The sequence below is a fragment of the Pinus tabuliformis genome, chromosome 1_2, assembly GCF_031772625.1.
Source record: "Pinus tabuliformis cultivar Carrire ecotype Pingquan chromosome 1_2, CPIR1, whole genome shotgun sequence".
NCBI lineage: Eukaryota > Viridiplantae > Streptophyta > Pinopsida > Pinales > Pinaceae > Pinus > Pinus tabuliformis.
This window is the reverse complement of record NC_142298.1, coordinates 2,959,658-2,975,352: the sequence shown is the minus strand read 5'-3', so window position 1 is coordinate 2,975,352 and position 15,695 is coordinate 2,959,658.

Sequence of the window (15,695 nt, the reverse complement as noted above, 5' to 3'; positions counted from 1 at the left end):
CTTTCTTTAGGAACTTTGCATCACAAACTCAACAACTATCAATACACTTCACATCTACACATCCATACACATTTGCACTGACAACCATAACATTCTAGCACGCTGCCAGCATATACATCTCTCAACCAACTATACATTCAACAATTCATTATTATGGCAACCCCTAAAACAACAACAATTAAATACTCTGGCCAACAATCACCGAACTGGACATCTGCAACAACATACTGTTAGCCACCAATCCCCTATCCATACTCTATCTCTGCATCATTTTAGGGTTGTTATCACTTTTCAGGATCAGTGCTTTGTCTATCAGCTACAGGTGTTCTTTGTGAGCTCCAATCATATTGTATACATGGCACTCGAGTACCAATTGACAACGCTCAACAAATAGATTGCACACTCTCAGCGTGCAGATCAATCCGCGTCGTCGCATACTTTGCAGAATCGACTCAACAATAGACTCAGCCACTTAATTCAGACTTTGCTCCAACAAATTCAGCTCCATAAGCCACGCATAGGCATCAACAATCAGTACCATTCATACACAAGCAACTACAGTTTGCTCGATCCATCTCACAAGCTTCAACCTACCGATCTGCAACAACGCACTGGCATTGACCATTGTACAGCTTTTGGTCTTCAACTCACCAAACCAACTTCTACTCTGTAGCTTGACTCAAATTCAACTAACGATATACTAAGTTTTCAAACTCGGCCTCAGCAACTCAACTTTCAAGTGAGTCCCTATCACTACTAGGCTACGTAGAAGTTCCCCTTCCATCCATGTGATAAGAAATGCAGCTCTCTATCATGGTGACAGGATTATGACTCCACCCAAAATATCAATAAAGAACTCAGACTTTGAATGATGAAATTTGGATAGGTCCTTGGTCCTGGTGATTGTGAATCCCACCCAGGGTAACAATTTGAGTGCACGATTATAAACTCCACCTGATATAACAATTTCTATTCTTACGTTGGGATATGCTACATCTTTATAGTAAACTTGAAGTGTCTCAGGCAGACAGCCACCAAGACATTCACTATAAATTCATCCCCCAGCTATCATGCAATTGACTCAACTCAACAATTAGTAATGTAATTCCTTTGTTCTGCTCCTGTACTCAACAATTTGCTTTGGTCGTTCTACTGAAAGAAATGGCCACTTGAGTGTGCACGAATCCAACAATTGCAGCTTGCAAAATACACAGACTCGGCCCCTTCGTAGATCTCATCCTTAACCCAGTTCGATCTTCAACATCTTTCTAATAATTTATTCCCTTTGCACATGATGGCACCCTCTCTCTATAATGTTTGCTCATACTGGCCTGCACGTTGATGACAAAATCATATAGCAATTCACACTAGAGTATATTCGGCCTCAGTCTTATAACATTTCGATAGTTTCACACCACGGGTGGATACATTTGGCCTCTTCAGACGCTAAGCCTCGATTTCCCAAGAATTTGTGAATTCAACCTGCTTCAAAGACAAATTTTGGTCCTTAAGTAATAAAAGACTTAGCCTCATTGAGAAATGCAATTTTAGCCCTCATAAATAGATAATTTTGCTCTTCCATGGGGTGGATCTCAACTTCTAAATAACTTGGACCTTGAGGAAGATGGTGACTCCAAAAATAGTTTAGCTTACATGAAGAATTTCCTGCATCACTACTCAGCTACCACAAGCAAATCCAACCTAAAAAGAAAATTTGATTAATCTCCTTCAACACTGGAAAATCTTCACAATATTAAGCCAACTAGGGAGGCTATAAGGAGTGACCAAAATTGATGAGGTTCTAGCTAGGATGATTATGGAGGATCACTGAATGTTAGTTTCTCCTAAAACCCTTGCTTGAGCTTCAAAATTAATCCATGATCTCAACTCGAAATTAATCTGCAATAAATGCTCAATATGGCAGGGAAACCAACTCTAATTCTTCTTATATGTTCTTCAATAGTTCAACAAAGAGAGAGATAGAACATTTACAACAGAATTCAACACTTTGACTTATCTAAAGAAGAGCATAGATCATCTCTAAGAAGATGATACATGAGGTAGCTGAACTCAGTTGAGACATGCTGCTTCAACTGATTCTCCAAGGTGACTCCATCGCCTTGCTGCACCTATCGTCGTGCTGCTCCTCATCATCATGCCACACCTCACCGTGTTGCACCATGTTGCACCCATCATCACTATGCTGCATCTCATCATGCTTCACCAATCATGACTGTACCATGTACTTGCTGCACCAAATATCATTGTTGTCCCAAGTACTATCGCTACACCTTTTAGCACCATGTACTTACTGTCCCATGTGCCATTTATGCACCATGCTGTCACACTACTAGCATTGTTGTCCCATTGTTAGTGATATTGCAATTCCATGTTTTCCATACTACTGTCCCAATTGTATTGTTGTAGCATGCCATCATGCTATCATGCTGCCCATGCATCTTGTTGCACTATGATGCATTCAAACTTCATGGGTCACCTTGCTGTCACATTCCTAGCACAGTTGTCCCACTGTCAGTAACTGCTGCTCCTATGATTGTTGGCAGCACTGTGCTTGTTGCTGACCCATTGTAACCTTCAACAACCAAACATACTTACAGCAACCCAACATACTTACCTTACCTTGGCCCTCTAGCAAAGCTTCACGGCCCTCCTTCCAATAATTTGGCCACCTGAAATGACCTTAAGACAGCCCTTCAAATGCTACCTTAGCTGCGGCATAGTCACGATAGGAGGGTTCCTTTACTCAACTGTCAACTTCCTTCTTGGAAAGCTGATCTAAGGCTGCAAAGACACCTTACTCCTACCCTCTAACAGACCTTCAAGAAGTCCTTCAAATCTTTCCTAAAACTAGGACTGTCTATCCACTAGCAAAAGCATCAAAATAATAGAACAACCATACCTTGCATATCAACAATCTGCTGTCCTTCTTGTCCTTGAATTCTGTACCTTCCTCTATAATCTCGGCCCTCTGGTTAGGGCTGACTCTAACCACTTTTACATCCCTAAAACTTGGCTGTCTAAGGTTCCAGGACTGTAGATTTTCTTCCCAAACAAATCCTCCCTACTTGCTGCCCATTACACCACTTACAACCCTCCTGTTTAGGCTTTCGGTCCCTCAAACAACCAGCATTCTTGGCAAGCTGATCTAGGGCTTTGTAGGCCTGTGTCTAGGGCATCATAGGCCTGTGTCTAGGGCATCATAGGCCTGCATCTAGGGCATCATAGGGCTGCGTCTAGGGCATCATAGCCCAGCGTATAAGGCAACGTATATCTTGTTGAGGTTTCCTCCATAGTTGCATTAGAATGACTACGTTAGAGGTAAAGGATCCTCTAGGTTAGCGTATCTACCATAGTTGTGATTTGACTTCCATCAAGGTAGCGTAGAGGTCCCTTCCATGGCTATGATCTAGTCTCCATTAGGGCAGCATAGAGCCTTTTCCTTTTGACTCCTACTAGGGTTTCATCCTCCTAGATTTCTCTTCCACTAAAACCCAAAACAAGTGGAGAGAAATCAAGAGTGAAGTGTGTGTAAAATGACTCTCAAGTCATCTCCTTTTATACTAAAACGTTGAGCACATGTGGGTGTTATTTAGTTGCTAGCCGACCTTGACGAATTGTCTTATAACACAAATAAATTCATAACTCCATGAATACTTATCAGAAACGGATGATCTTTAGATCAATCCTATGCCTCTCGATGAGAGGGATCCAAGAAAAATATCAGTTGCCATAAATAAGATGACCCACATGGAGTTTGGCCCTAGTTGCCAATTTTAACAATCTAGCTTGGTAAACTGGAACTGCATTGATGCCCAACTTGAGAATTTGAATTATCCTTAGTCGAATCTTTAGATTTGCTGCATATCCGATCTCTAATAATACCGTTGAAGCTCCGTGAGATTTATGGGTGAAATCTCCTCAAGGTGGGATGGGTTTTCGTCCAACTCACAATAAGAAACGCAAGGGTTTTCATCATGGGGCTTGCTGAAAGTTGAGAACCTTATTCCCAAACCTCTCCAATAAGAAAATTACTCAACTCCAAGATGTCCCAAATGATTTGAATTTTGCTTCCCCTCCTTTTATAGACCAAATGAATCCCTCTTCATCCTTCTAAAAACATTTTATTTTATTATTTTAGCTCCATTCTAGAAGATTCTCCCCCTTTATTTTATGTAAGTGACTTTTATTTGATTTTATTTAAGTCACTTTTACTCTTCTGGCCTTTTTAAGCATTCTCCCCTTTTTTATTTAATTAGTGACTAATTAAAGTCACTTTCAATCTAGGAAAATGTTAAATCTATGTCTACATCCCTCTGACCACTGAAAATCACTTTTCACCATCCCATCCTATAGATCTCTTTGTTTTGGTTCCAATAAGCTATTGCACTAAGGTGTTTCATCAAATATTCCTCCCAAAATGACACCTTAAGCATATTTAATTAAGATATGCTCAATAATAACCCTGTTTTACGAAAATTGTCCAAATGAAGCAGAACCAAGAATAAATTGTGCATAATCAACCCTGATGATCAATTATGCCAAGCAAAATTTGTCTAACCCCATAAGACTCCTCCAAAATCCTTCAACCCCACTAATAACGAAATCTCGCTCCCATGACCAACTTGTCCCCAACCCTAGAAACCCATCCTAGCTGCATCATAAGGGAAACTAAAAAAGGGGACATTATAGAGTGACAGTTACTTCATGGAGCATCAACGAGATATACCTAGAATGGATGGTTGCATGGGGGTATTCAAGGGAATTCTACCATCAATTTGAGGGTGATGACAACCTAATGGAGCAATAGGGATACTTGTTTAGGTGAAATTCTACTTTTTATGTGAGGATACATGAGGGTGATGGCAACTTGACGGTTGGTTCCAAACATGTTTGAGGAGGAGAGAGGCAACAAATAGTTTGTTTGTCACAGTTATTTTCTGTAAAAGTGTGAGTTCATGTTTAAGGGGATGATTATGTGTTAGGAGTCTCGAGTTCATGTTTAAGGGGTTTATTATGTGTTAAAAGTGTATGTATGGTGGCGTGACGAGAGGGTTATTGGAATAATGAGAACACATAAATATATGCATAGGCATGTTGCAACATGCAAAATATTATATTATGTGACTAAACTATAAAACGTGAAGGTTAAAACTTAGGTGGTTAAACCACCATACCCTCCTAGGGATGCTATAAATATGAGAGATGTCAAACGCATACATTGAGTGCGAGAGATTTGAGGCATCAACACTAATGCAGCAACATTAATATAATACAATCTTTGTATTATCTCCACTTCAGTTGCTTATTGAATGTGAATGCAAAACCTTAAAATAACAAATGACCGCATCGTATTACCCTAGGGTTCCAATAGCTAACCATGGATATATTTATGGCACTTCAATTATAACTTATCGCAGTCTAATCTATGTTCTTGATAAAATGTATATGGCATTGTTACTAGTATTACTAGTATCATAATTAAAAAAAATTATGTGGTTCATAGACCCTGAAGATTGGTGACCACTACGTCCACAAAATATTTGTACCAAGAAAATCCACCTGAAAGGATCACTTCCTGTCAACTGAACCACGAAGCCTGACCCCGAGAGTGTCGAGAGAATTGAACCCGTGACCTCTCAATAGCAAAGATGCCTTAACAATGGCGACTCGACCAATTGAGCTAACCCTCGAGGCTACTAATATCATAATAATATTTTCAAGTGCTCTTGCTTTCAAATGATGGGCTGCAAATCTATTACAGTAGAATCAAGGGGGAAATTTTTTGTTGTGGTGAAGTATAGAATCCAAAATATTTGAGCCATCATTGATGTGAATCATTTTGTTTTGGTTTGTTGTATGTATCAGTTTTGGGTTGAAGTGTATCATTTCTTTGTGGAAACAATGAGAAAAAAAGGTTCAGATGTATCTCAACTGCAGTGGCTGGAATTCTAGATAAAAACAACCTTCCTGAGTTTTTGGCTGATAAGGATAAACAGGCAGATTGTAAACAGGAAACAAGATATTACAGCATTGATCTTGAAGTGATGTGGATCTAGGTGAACATTTTATAGATGCAATTAGTCAGGCTATGAGAGCAACTTATAGTGAGAACAATTTTTCCTTACCTGAACAAAATGAAAATCCTCAAATTTGTTGAGAACAAGTCACATTTTTTTGGTATTAGAAAAAGGTCTTATGGCAGGTTTGAAGCAAGTCTTTATGACAAGAATAAGTAGAAGAAGGTGTGTGTTGGATTTATAACAGTATGATTGAGGCTGCTCATGCAAGAGACCAAAAAGGTAATAGATTTGGGTGCTGCTTCAGTTCTTAACTTTCCAGAACTCCAAGAGAAAGCCAATTTACAATGTGAAATTGACCTGCTCAACTCTACCTCACTCAAAAACCTATTTAAGGTACAATCTGCAATGCAACAACTCTCTGTTAAAGCAGAGAAACATGCTAATGTTGCCCCACAAAAATAGATAAAGAGGAAGCCAAGAAATTTCCAGGAGTTTCCTACAGCAAAAGGAAGTAAAGTAACAGACCATTCTATTGGAAATAATGGTAAGGCTAGTGGCTTGTATGATGCAAAGTTCAGAAATTTTGAGAAGCTAGGTTATGCTATATTACAGACCAAGCCAGAGGTGAAAGATGCTAATACTGGGTCTCCTCATTCTCCTACACAGTTATTTGGAGGTCCAAAAGAATGGTCAGGGGAGATTGAATATTTATACAAGGGAAGGAAAAGAAGAAATTTGTTTTAGAATATGTTGAGTTGTCTCATAATGAAATAAGTAACAAGCATTAGGGGCACAAATTGTCTGAGTTTGGAGATCACAATACATATATGCCGAATAGGAGCCTTGACATGCATTTATTTAGGATAGAGATATTTTTCTGAATTGGGAAGCACGTTTCCAGATAATAACAAGCACAGCACGAGGTTTTGCATATTTGCATCAACATTCTTGTGTCCTTATTATACATAGATATCAGATCTGGTAACATATTTCTGGATGAAAATTTCTGACATAACATAACATATTTCGGACTGGTGAAATTTTTCCAGAAGACCAAGCCATCTTCCAACTAGGGTTAAAGGAACAGTTGGGTATATGGCTCTAGAATACACTGTGCATGGGCCCTTGATGCAAAAGGGTTGGCAAACTTGAAGGAGTTGCAAATTTCTCAAAGCCGTGTTGCTTTAACGTATCTCAACATAAATTCATGCTGTATAACTGATCCTAGATGCCAAAAGCTTGAAGGACTTCAGAATTTAAAGATTTTGAAAATGGCTTATAAAAATATTACACATGCTGGCCTAGTGCATCTTAAAGGTTTGACATACTTGGAGAACTTAAATTTGGATTCCTGTAGAGTTGGAGATGAGGAAATGGAATGTTTGAGAGGGCTTACCCCTCTGAAGAACTTGGATTTGTCAGATTCTGAAGTTGGCAGCAATGGAGACCAGCATTTTGTAGGCTTACAAAATTTGGAAAGTTTGAACCTGTCATTCACCCAAAAAACTTATATTGGCTTGCAAAGGCTATCTGGATTTGACAGCACTTAAATCTTTGAATCTGGACACACAACAAGTTACAGACAGTCGATAGTCTGCTCTTACAAGTCTTCATTGGCTTGACACATTTGGATCTTTTGGAGCTCGTATTACAGATTATGGCACAAGCTGTGAAAGATACTTCAAGAAGCTCCAGTCATCGGTGCTATGTGGTGGAAGTATTACACATGTAGGAGTCAAGAATATTAGATATCTCTACCACCACTTGTTGTAATTACACAGCTCAACGGAAGTAAAGAAGCCCTAAACCCTACCTGGGTTCTCATTCTCCTCTGCAGTAATCTTTCACATTCACATTTGAGTACCACATGTCAACATCCTAATATCAATTAACTACCTAGGGTTTGATTGTTAATGGGACCACGATGCTGTGTATCTATTTGGTGATTCTCTGTGCCTAGCTTCATAGTAAGTGGGCCAAGTGCACCTAGCCAACATGGAAAATGTGAAGGTATACGCATATCAAGTGTTATGTCGAAGTTAATATTTTTTATTTTGCTCGGACTTAATATAACAGATTTTATATTAGTTAGTTAAATACAGTTTTAGCCATTAAGTAATTAGAAATTAGTTACAAACTTATAATTGAAACAGTTACCCCAAAAAATAAATAAAAATAGTGAAGAACCAGGGAGAATGGTATGGAAGTTTTGGCTGGTTAGCACTATTTTTGCATAAGGAAATCTATGAAGCTTGTAAGACATTTTCGTTAACCAAAAAGATTCCAGTTCTTGATATATTTATAGTCTGTTTCCTTCTTCTGTTGTTATGTTTTCTTTGCATCATGTTGTGCATTCTTAACAGTACTTTAAAATCTAAATTATTGTTGTGCCCAGAAATATGTAAAGTCGTCTCTGGACAGAGTTTAATCTGTGTAAGTAGACAGACGTACACAAATACAGTCCTAAACATAAGCATACAGCATGGCCAGAATCTATTGCAGCCCTTAGAATAAGACAAGGACATACCTAAGTGAGCATTCTTATGAGGGTCGAGAACTATAAGACAAAGCCTATGCCTTCGCTTTAACAACTCCAAGTCAATTAAAAAAAAATGTAACAAAATAATTTTTGAAATGCTTACCTCAGGCCAGTTTAAGCTCACAAGATGATCTGTCCTAAACAAAATCCAACTATCCTCGTGAGGTCCCAACCTTTGCCTCAAAAAGGTCGAGTAATTTTAAAAAGAAAGATTAGTTGAGATGTTATGTTATTGGAAGGCATTTGGTCTCCTTTTATAGTTTTTTATTAGACTTATTAAGGGCTTCTCAATATAAACGTTACAAAGCCTATGCCTTCGCTTTAACAACTCCAAGTCAATTAAAAAAAGATAACATAATAATTTTTTAAATGCTTACCTCAGGCTGAGTTTAAGCTCACAAGATGATCTGTCCTAAACAAAATCCAACTATCCTCAAGAGGTCCGAACCTTTGCCTCAGAAGTTCCTCAGAAAATTTCGCTACCTCAGAATGGTCGAGTAATTTTAGAAAGAAAGATTGTTGAGATGTTATGTTATTGGAAGGCATTTGGTCTCCTTTTATAGTTTTTTATTAGACTTATTAATGGCTTCTCAATATAAACGTTGAAGTAGTCTAGCGTGTAAAAAATACTTTTGAAATGATTCATTCAACTAAATTCTATATTATCTTAAGCCCTAAGCAAACACTTATGATAACAAATTAGATGTTAAATATGTTTTGGAAGGCATTAGGTCTATTTTAATCTAAGTTACGAGCATTCGGATCCGTTTTTTTGAAAATTCGCTAATTTTTTGAGTTTTTTTTTAAAATTCGCTAGTTTTTTTAAAATCCAGGATTAGGATACGACAGTAATATTAAAAAATATAATAAAATTAATAATAGACACAAAATATATATTTTTAATATATTTTTGACTTAGACATATCAAAATGTTAAATGCAGTTTTTTTAAAATTATATTAAGCACTATTATAGAGTGAGACCTACAAATTGTTTGATAACTTTAAGAACCTTTTACTAACAGAAATCCAAGCAATTTCAAAAATATAATGGCTATCATAATTTTGTAAAGATATAATGGCTATCATAATTTTATAAAATATATAAAGTTGAAATTATAAATTTGAAAAATGTGATTAAGGTATTCTCCACACTTCTAAAAGTTAAGCTGAAATTATAAATTTGAAAAATGTGATTAAGGTATTCTCTACACTTCTAAAAGTTTTGTAGCAGAATTCCTCTACTCACGTACTCAAAGTTAACATCGATAGGAACATAATATATATGCATTATATTTGCATGAAAACACAAATACTATAAGTAAAATTCACTCAATTTTTGTAAATAAAATTATGTATTGATATATTTTTATATATATTAAAGCTAAATCATTTTCATACATTTTGTGCTTTTACCATATATTCAAGTTAATTTTTAATTATCTCTTCAAGTTAACAAATTATTGTTTTTTAAGTTTCCATTCATAAAAAAACCATCATTAGTTTACACCCACACACCTATATTTTAAGATTATTAAGACAAAACTAAATTTAAAATTATATATATATATATATAAATTTTATATATCATTTTAAATTTTAAGTTAATTAATAAAAATTAAAAGAAAAAAATACATATGTTAAAATTCCAATCTATAAGTCAAAACTAAATTAAAAATAATAAGCAATATAATTTAAAAAATACGTACCTGTATTTTAAGATTAATAAGACAAAACTAAATTTAAAATTATATATATATATATATATATATATATATATATATGTATAAAATTTATATATCATTTTAAATTTTGAATTAATTAATAAAAATCAGAAAGAAAATATATATAGATATATATATATATATATATATATATATATATATATATATATATATATATGTTAAAATGCCAATCTATAAGTCAAAACTAAATCTAGGTCTCTTTTGACTACATTTTGTTCGAAAATGGCCGCCAACGATGCTACTTCCCCCCTGCCTTCCCTCCATTCGAATATTGACGCTACAAGGTGTCTTTCAAGTTTTAAGTTTTTAACTCAACAGCCATTTCATGTCGGACTGACTTGTCTCCGAAACTTATCTTTTTTGCATCGTTTCCATCAACCGATGGATTTTGCAGTGTGGTGAAAGTCTATAATTTTGAACGGAAAATTGATGTTATCTAAATTAAAAATAATAAGCAATAGAATTTTAAAAATACATATAAGAGCACAAAAATGGCAATATTCGGGATAATGTAAAGTCTTCCGTTGTCCCTCCGAGGTTCCTCTATCAATGAATCACTCGGTTTTTTTGTCTGTTGTCGTTCGCTCTCCACAGTGCCATGGAAGAAACTAAAAAAACTCTGCGGAACTATCTACTCTGCATCTACATGAGACCCATGAAAACCAAATGTGATTCCCGCAGATACCACGAATGTCTACAAAGTAAAAGCGGCATGGAAAAAAATTTAGAAATCCAAGAAAGTGAAGAGAGCCTTTAAGAAATTTTAGCATTAATAAATGTGTTGACTTGACTTGTTTCATTAGGATCACCAATCAATCACACCTGTTGTCTTATACTAGTAAACTCAATATATTCGGGATTTTTTTGCTGCAGTGAAGTATGGAGTCCAAATTATTTGAGATGTTATTAACATGGATGAATGTTTGAAGAAGCTTGAAAAGGCTCGAAAGCAAATTGAGATGCCCATTTTCACCTATAAAAGAGAATTAAAGGGAAGGTGTACCCTTCTAAGGTATGCACTTCCAAAAGCAAAGATGAAAGATCAACAGCAGCTGAAATTTAGAAAGATGCAATAAGAATTGAAGGATTTTGTATAGTAGTGGCCAAGAATTTCAATGAATTGAAGGATGACAAGATTGAGAAAATATATATTGTCAAAAGGAGAAGTATCCAAATCCAAATATGATGGTAAAGGTTGTAAATATACCATCAGGTGAAAGGAGAAGTATCCAAATCCAAATATGATGGTAAGGGCTGTAAATATACCATCAAGTGGAAGATAAAGACCAAAGAAAACATTCAGGCGTCTGTTATAAAAGATGAGAAAAAGGTTAGATTGGTGGAGTTTGTTCTCCTTGCAATCAGTGGAAAGCTACTGAAGTTGATGAAGGATACAAAACCCTAACTCCCGCTGAGATGAAATGAAAATTTTCTTGTCAAAAGAAAATGCTCCAAAAACCAACACGGTGGAAACTTCCAATCAAAATTTTAGCATCATGGGATCACCTCCACGCATGAATTCTGTTGTAAGTTGGATTTCTGGCAACGAGGTAGATTGAATTGTACAAATATTGAAGCCTAGTTTCTGACTTAGTATATCTGTTCTGTCGGTTTCAAGCGAATCCACTATGAAGAAAGCAACCACTACTACTTTCATATAAAAGCAACATCTCAAACAGGAGATATGGGAATGCATCCTTGCCTTGCAAACCCATAAGGTCTTTCACATACATTTGGAAAGATCATAAAGTACCATAATTCTTAAACCTAAACTTGTTCCACGGAGGATGAATGTCCTGCTTATAGGTCAGTAAATCTCAGCATTCAACCATTAAAACCTACTATAGAAGAGAATAGTCGATAACTGCTATGGCTTAAACTATCAGAACTATGAAGGAGGAGGAGCTTGGACTACATTATACCAATGAGTGAGATATTATGTCAATTCAAAAATGAATTACCCAGCATAGAGCAGAATAGGGAAAATAGAACAATCAGAAGGGTAAGAAGTTTGAACCCTGTACCCTAAAGTAGAAGGGATTCACAGAAAGAGGTCTCAGAAGCTTTGCTAAAAGGCCAAACCAAACCTAACCAGATAAACAACATCCTGAAAACAATTGAAAAATCAAATCTTGATAGACGCAGACGCTCCGACCATTAGTTCCTGATAGATAATCCAAATGGCGTACCTTGTAAACTAGAGTTTGTTGCCTCCTGCTTCCCTTGGCCTTAAGAGATCAATAGAGTAGAGGTCAAGACCTTTTTAGATTCTAAAACAAAAAAATATTGGAGAGAATCGGGTTCATGAATTATAAACTATTAATGCTTGAATTAAGTTGGAAGAGAATCGGGTTCATGAATTATAAATTGTTAATGTTCTGTTCGATCTCTTTTTCACTTTCCTTGTTCAAATGGACAAATCAGAAGAAATGCGAATTTCTATCAAACATAGTACAAGTTTAATAAATAATAATTTATGAGAATAATAAATTATTAATTTTTTTCATATTTTATTTAACTTCTCATTTACTATATTCAACTTTAATAAATAATAATTTATGAGAATAATAAATTATTAATTTTAAATAATAATTTACGAGAATAATAAATTATTAATTTTTTTCATATTTTATTTAACTTCTCATTTACTATATTCAACTTGTAATATGTTTGATAGAAATTCGCATTTCTTCTTATTTGTCCATTTGAACAAGGAAAGTGAAAAAGAGACCGAACGGAAAATTAACAATGTATAATTCATGAACCCGATTCTCTTCCAACCTAATTCGAATATTAACAATTTATAATTCATTAACCCGATTCTCTCCAATATTTTTTGTTTTAGAATTTAAAAGGGTCCTGGCCTCTACTCTATTGATCTCTTAAGGCCAAGGGAAGCGGGAGGCAACAAACTCTATTTTACAAGGTACGCCATTTGGATTATCTATCAGGAAATAATGGTCGGAGTGTCTGCATTTATCAAGATTTGATTTTTCAATTGTTTTCAGGATGTTGTTTATCTGGTTAGGTTTGGTTTAGCCTTTTAGTAATGCTTCTTAGACTTCTTTCTATGAATGCCCTCCTACTTTAGGGTACAGGGTTCGAACTTCTTACCCTTCTGACAGTTCTGTTTTCCCTATTCTGCTCTATGCTGGGTAATTCATTTTTGAATTGACATAATATCTCACTCATTGGTATAATGTAGTTCAAGCTCCTCCTCCTTCATAGTTCTGATAGTTTAAGTCATAGCAGTTATCGACCATTCTCTTATATAGTAGGTTTTAATGGTTGAAAGCTAAGACTTACTGACCTATAAGCAGGACATTCATCCTCCATGGAAGGAGTTTAGGTTTAAGCATTATGGTACTTTATGATCTTTCCAAATGTAAGTTTTGGAGCTGGAAATGACTACTATTGAAGGGAATGAAATTATCTTCCTAGGGCCTGCGCAAGGGGTCATTGGACAACATTTTTATGGGGTTGGGTTCAGTAACAGTTATCTTATGTCGGGATTTGATGTAACACCTCTCCCCTACATCTGGGAAAATTTCCCAGACCATTACTATTGCAGATTGAGAATAAATGAGAACAGAGTTTGCAGCAGATAGAGCCATAGAGCCACTGGGGATGTAGTCTCTAGTTCTACTAAGGAGAGCGTAGCACCAATTTTGGGTAATTCTGAGAGGTCAGAATTAGCTCAAAACATTTTTGGGTTTGGAGAGTCAGGGGTCAAGGAGTTGACTCCTAATTTTGCAGAATTTTTGGAGAAGTTTTGGTGATCCAAACAGCAGAATTATCTGGCAACCAATGGGGAGGAGAGAGTTGAAATTTTGGGTCCCAGATGGTCAGTAGAATTTTCCAAAACCCCTTCTGCGTTTTTCTGCGTTTTTGACAAGGATCTCAAAAATAATTTGGCAAAATTTTCTAGGCAGTTTTGAGGGGTAAACAAGGCTCCCAACTCGGCCAATAATGTACTTCAAGGGCATGCGCAATCATTTGCTGGGGATATTTCTGCATCATTTGGGCAGTTGATATTCATCCACCTAGGGCTTGTAGCTTGTTCTAAGCAAGCCCAGGTGTGCTCACTCCAGTCTATTTTGTACCTCTTAAGCTATATAATAAAATTGGCCCATTTTGGAGTGTTTATGATTCATTTTGGTTCTTTGATATGTGTACATTTCTATTGTGTTGAATAAGTTGCATTTGCTTGATTATCATTGTTAATTTTTCATTAGGAACATTACATTCTATTGCTTATTGAATGTCTGTGCAAACCCTTAAAATATCAGGAGATCACTTTGTATTCCCTAATGCATTACATGTTCTAGTAACCTAATATATGTTCTTGATAACGTATTTGGCATTGTTATTAGTAATTATTAATATTAATTGTATTTTTGAATAATCTTGCTTTCTAATGATGGGCTGCAAGCCAATGTAGCAGAATAAAGGGAAAAAAGTTTTGCTGCAGTGAAGTATGGAGTCCAAATTATTTGAGATGTTATTAACATGGATGAATGTTTGAGGAAGCTTGAAAAGGCTCGAAAGCAAATTGAGATGCCCATTTTCACCTATAAAAGAGAATAAAAGGGAAGGTGTACCCTTCTAAGGTATATACTTCCAAAAGCAAAGATGAAAGATCAACAACAGTTGAAATTTAGAAAGATGCAACAAGAATTGAAGGATGTTGTATAGTAGTGGCAAAGAATTTCAATGAATGAAAGGATGACAAGATTGAGAATAAATATTGTCGAAAGGAGAAGTATCCAAATCCAAATATGATAATAAAGGTTGTAAATATACCATCAGGTGAAAGGAAAAGTATCCAAATCCAAATATGATGGTAAGGGTTGTAAATGTACCATCAAGTGGAGGATAAAGACCAAAGAAAACATTTAGGTGTCTGTTATAAAAGATGAGAAAAAGGTTAGAATGGTGGAGTTTTTGCTCCTTGCGATCAGTGGAAAGCTACTGAAGTTGATGAAGGATACAAAACCCTAACTACCGCTAAGATGAAATGACAATTTTCTTGTCAAAAGAAAATGCTCCAAAAACCAACGCGGTGGAAACTTCCAATCAAGATTTTAGCGTGATGGGGATCACCTCCACCCATGAATTCTATCGCAAGTTGGATTTCTGGCAATGAGGTAGATTAAATTGTACAAAGATTGAAGTCTGGTTTCTAACCTAGTATATTTGTTCTATCTATTTCAAGCGAATCCACTATAAAGAAAGCAACCACTACTACTTTTATATAAAAGCAACATCTCAAACAGGAGATATGGGAATGCATTTACTCCTAAAATGACCACATGTGTCGTCGCCTTGCAAACCCATAAGGTCTTTCACATACATTTGGAAAGATCATAAAG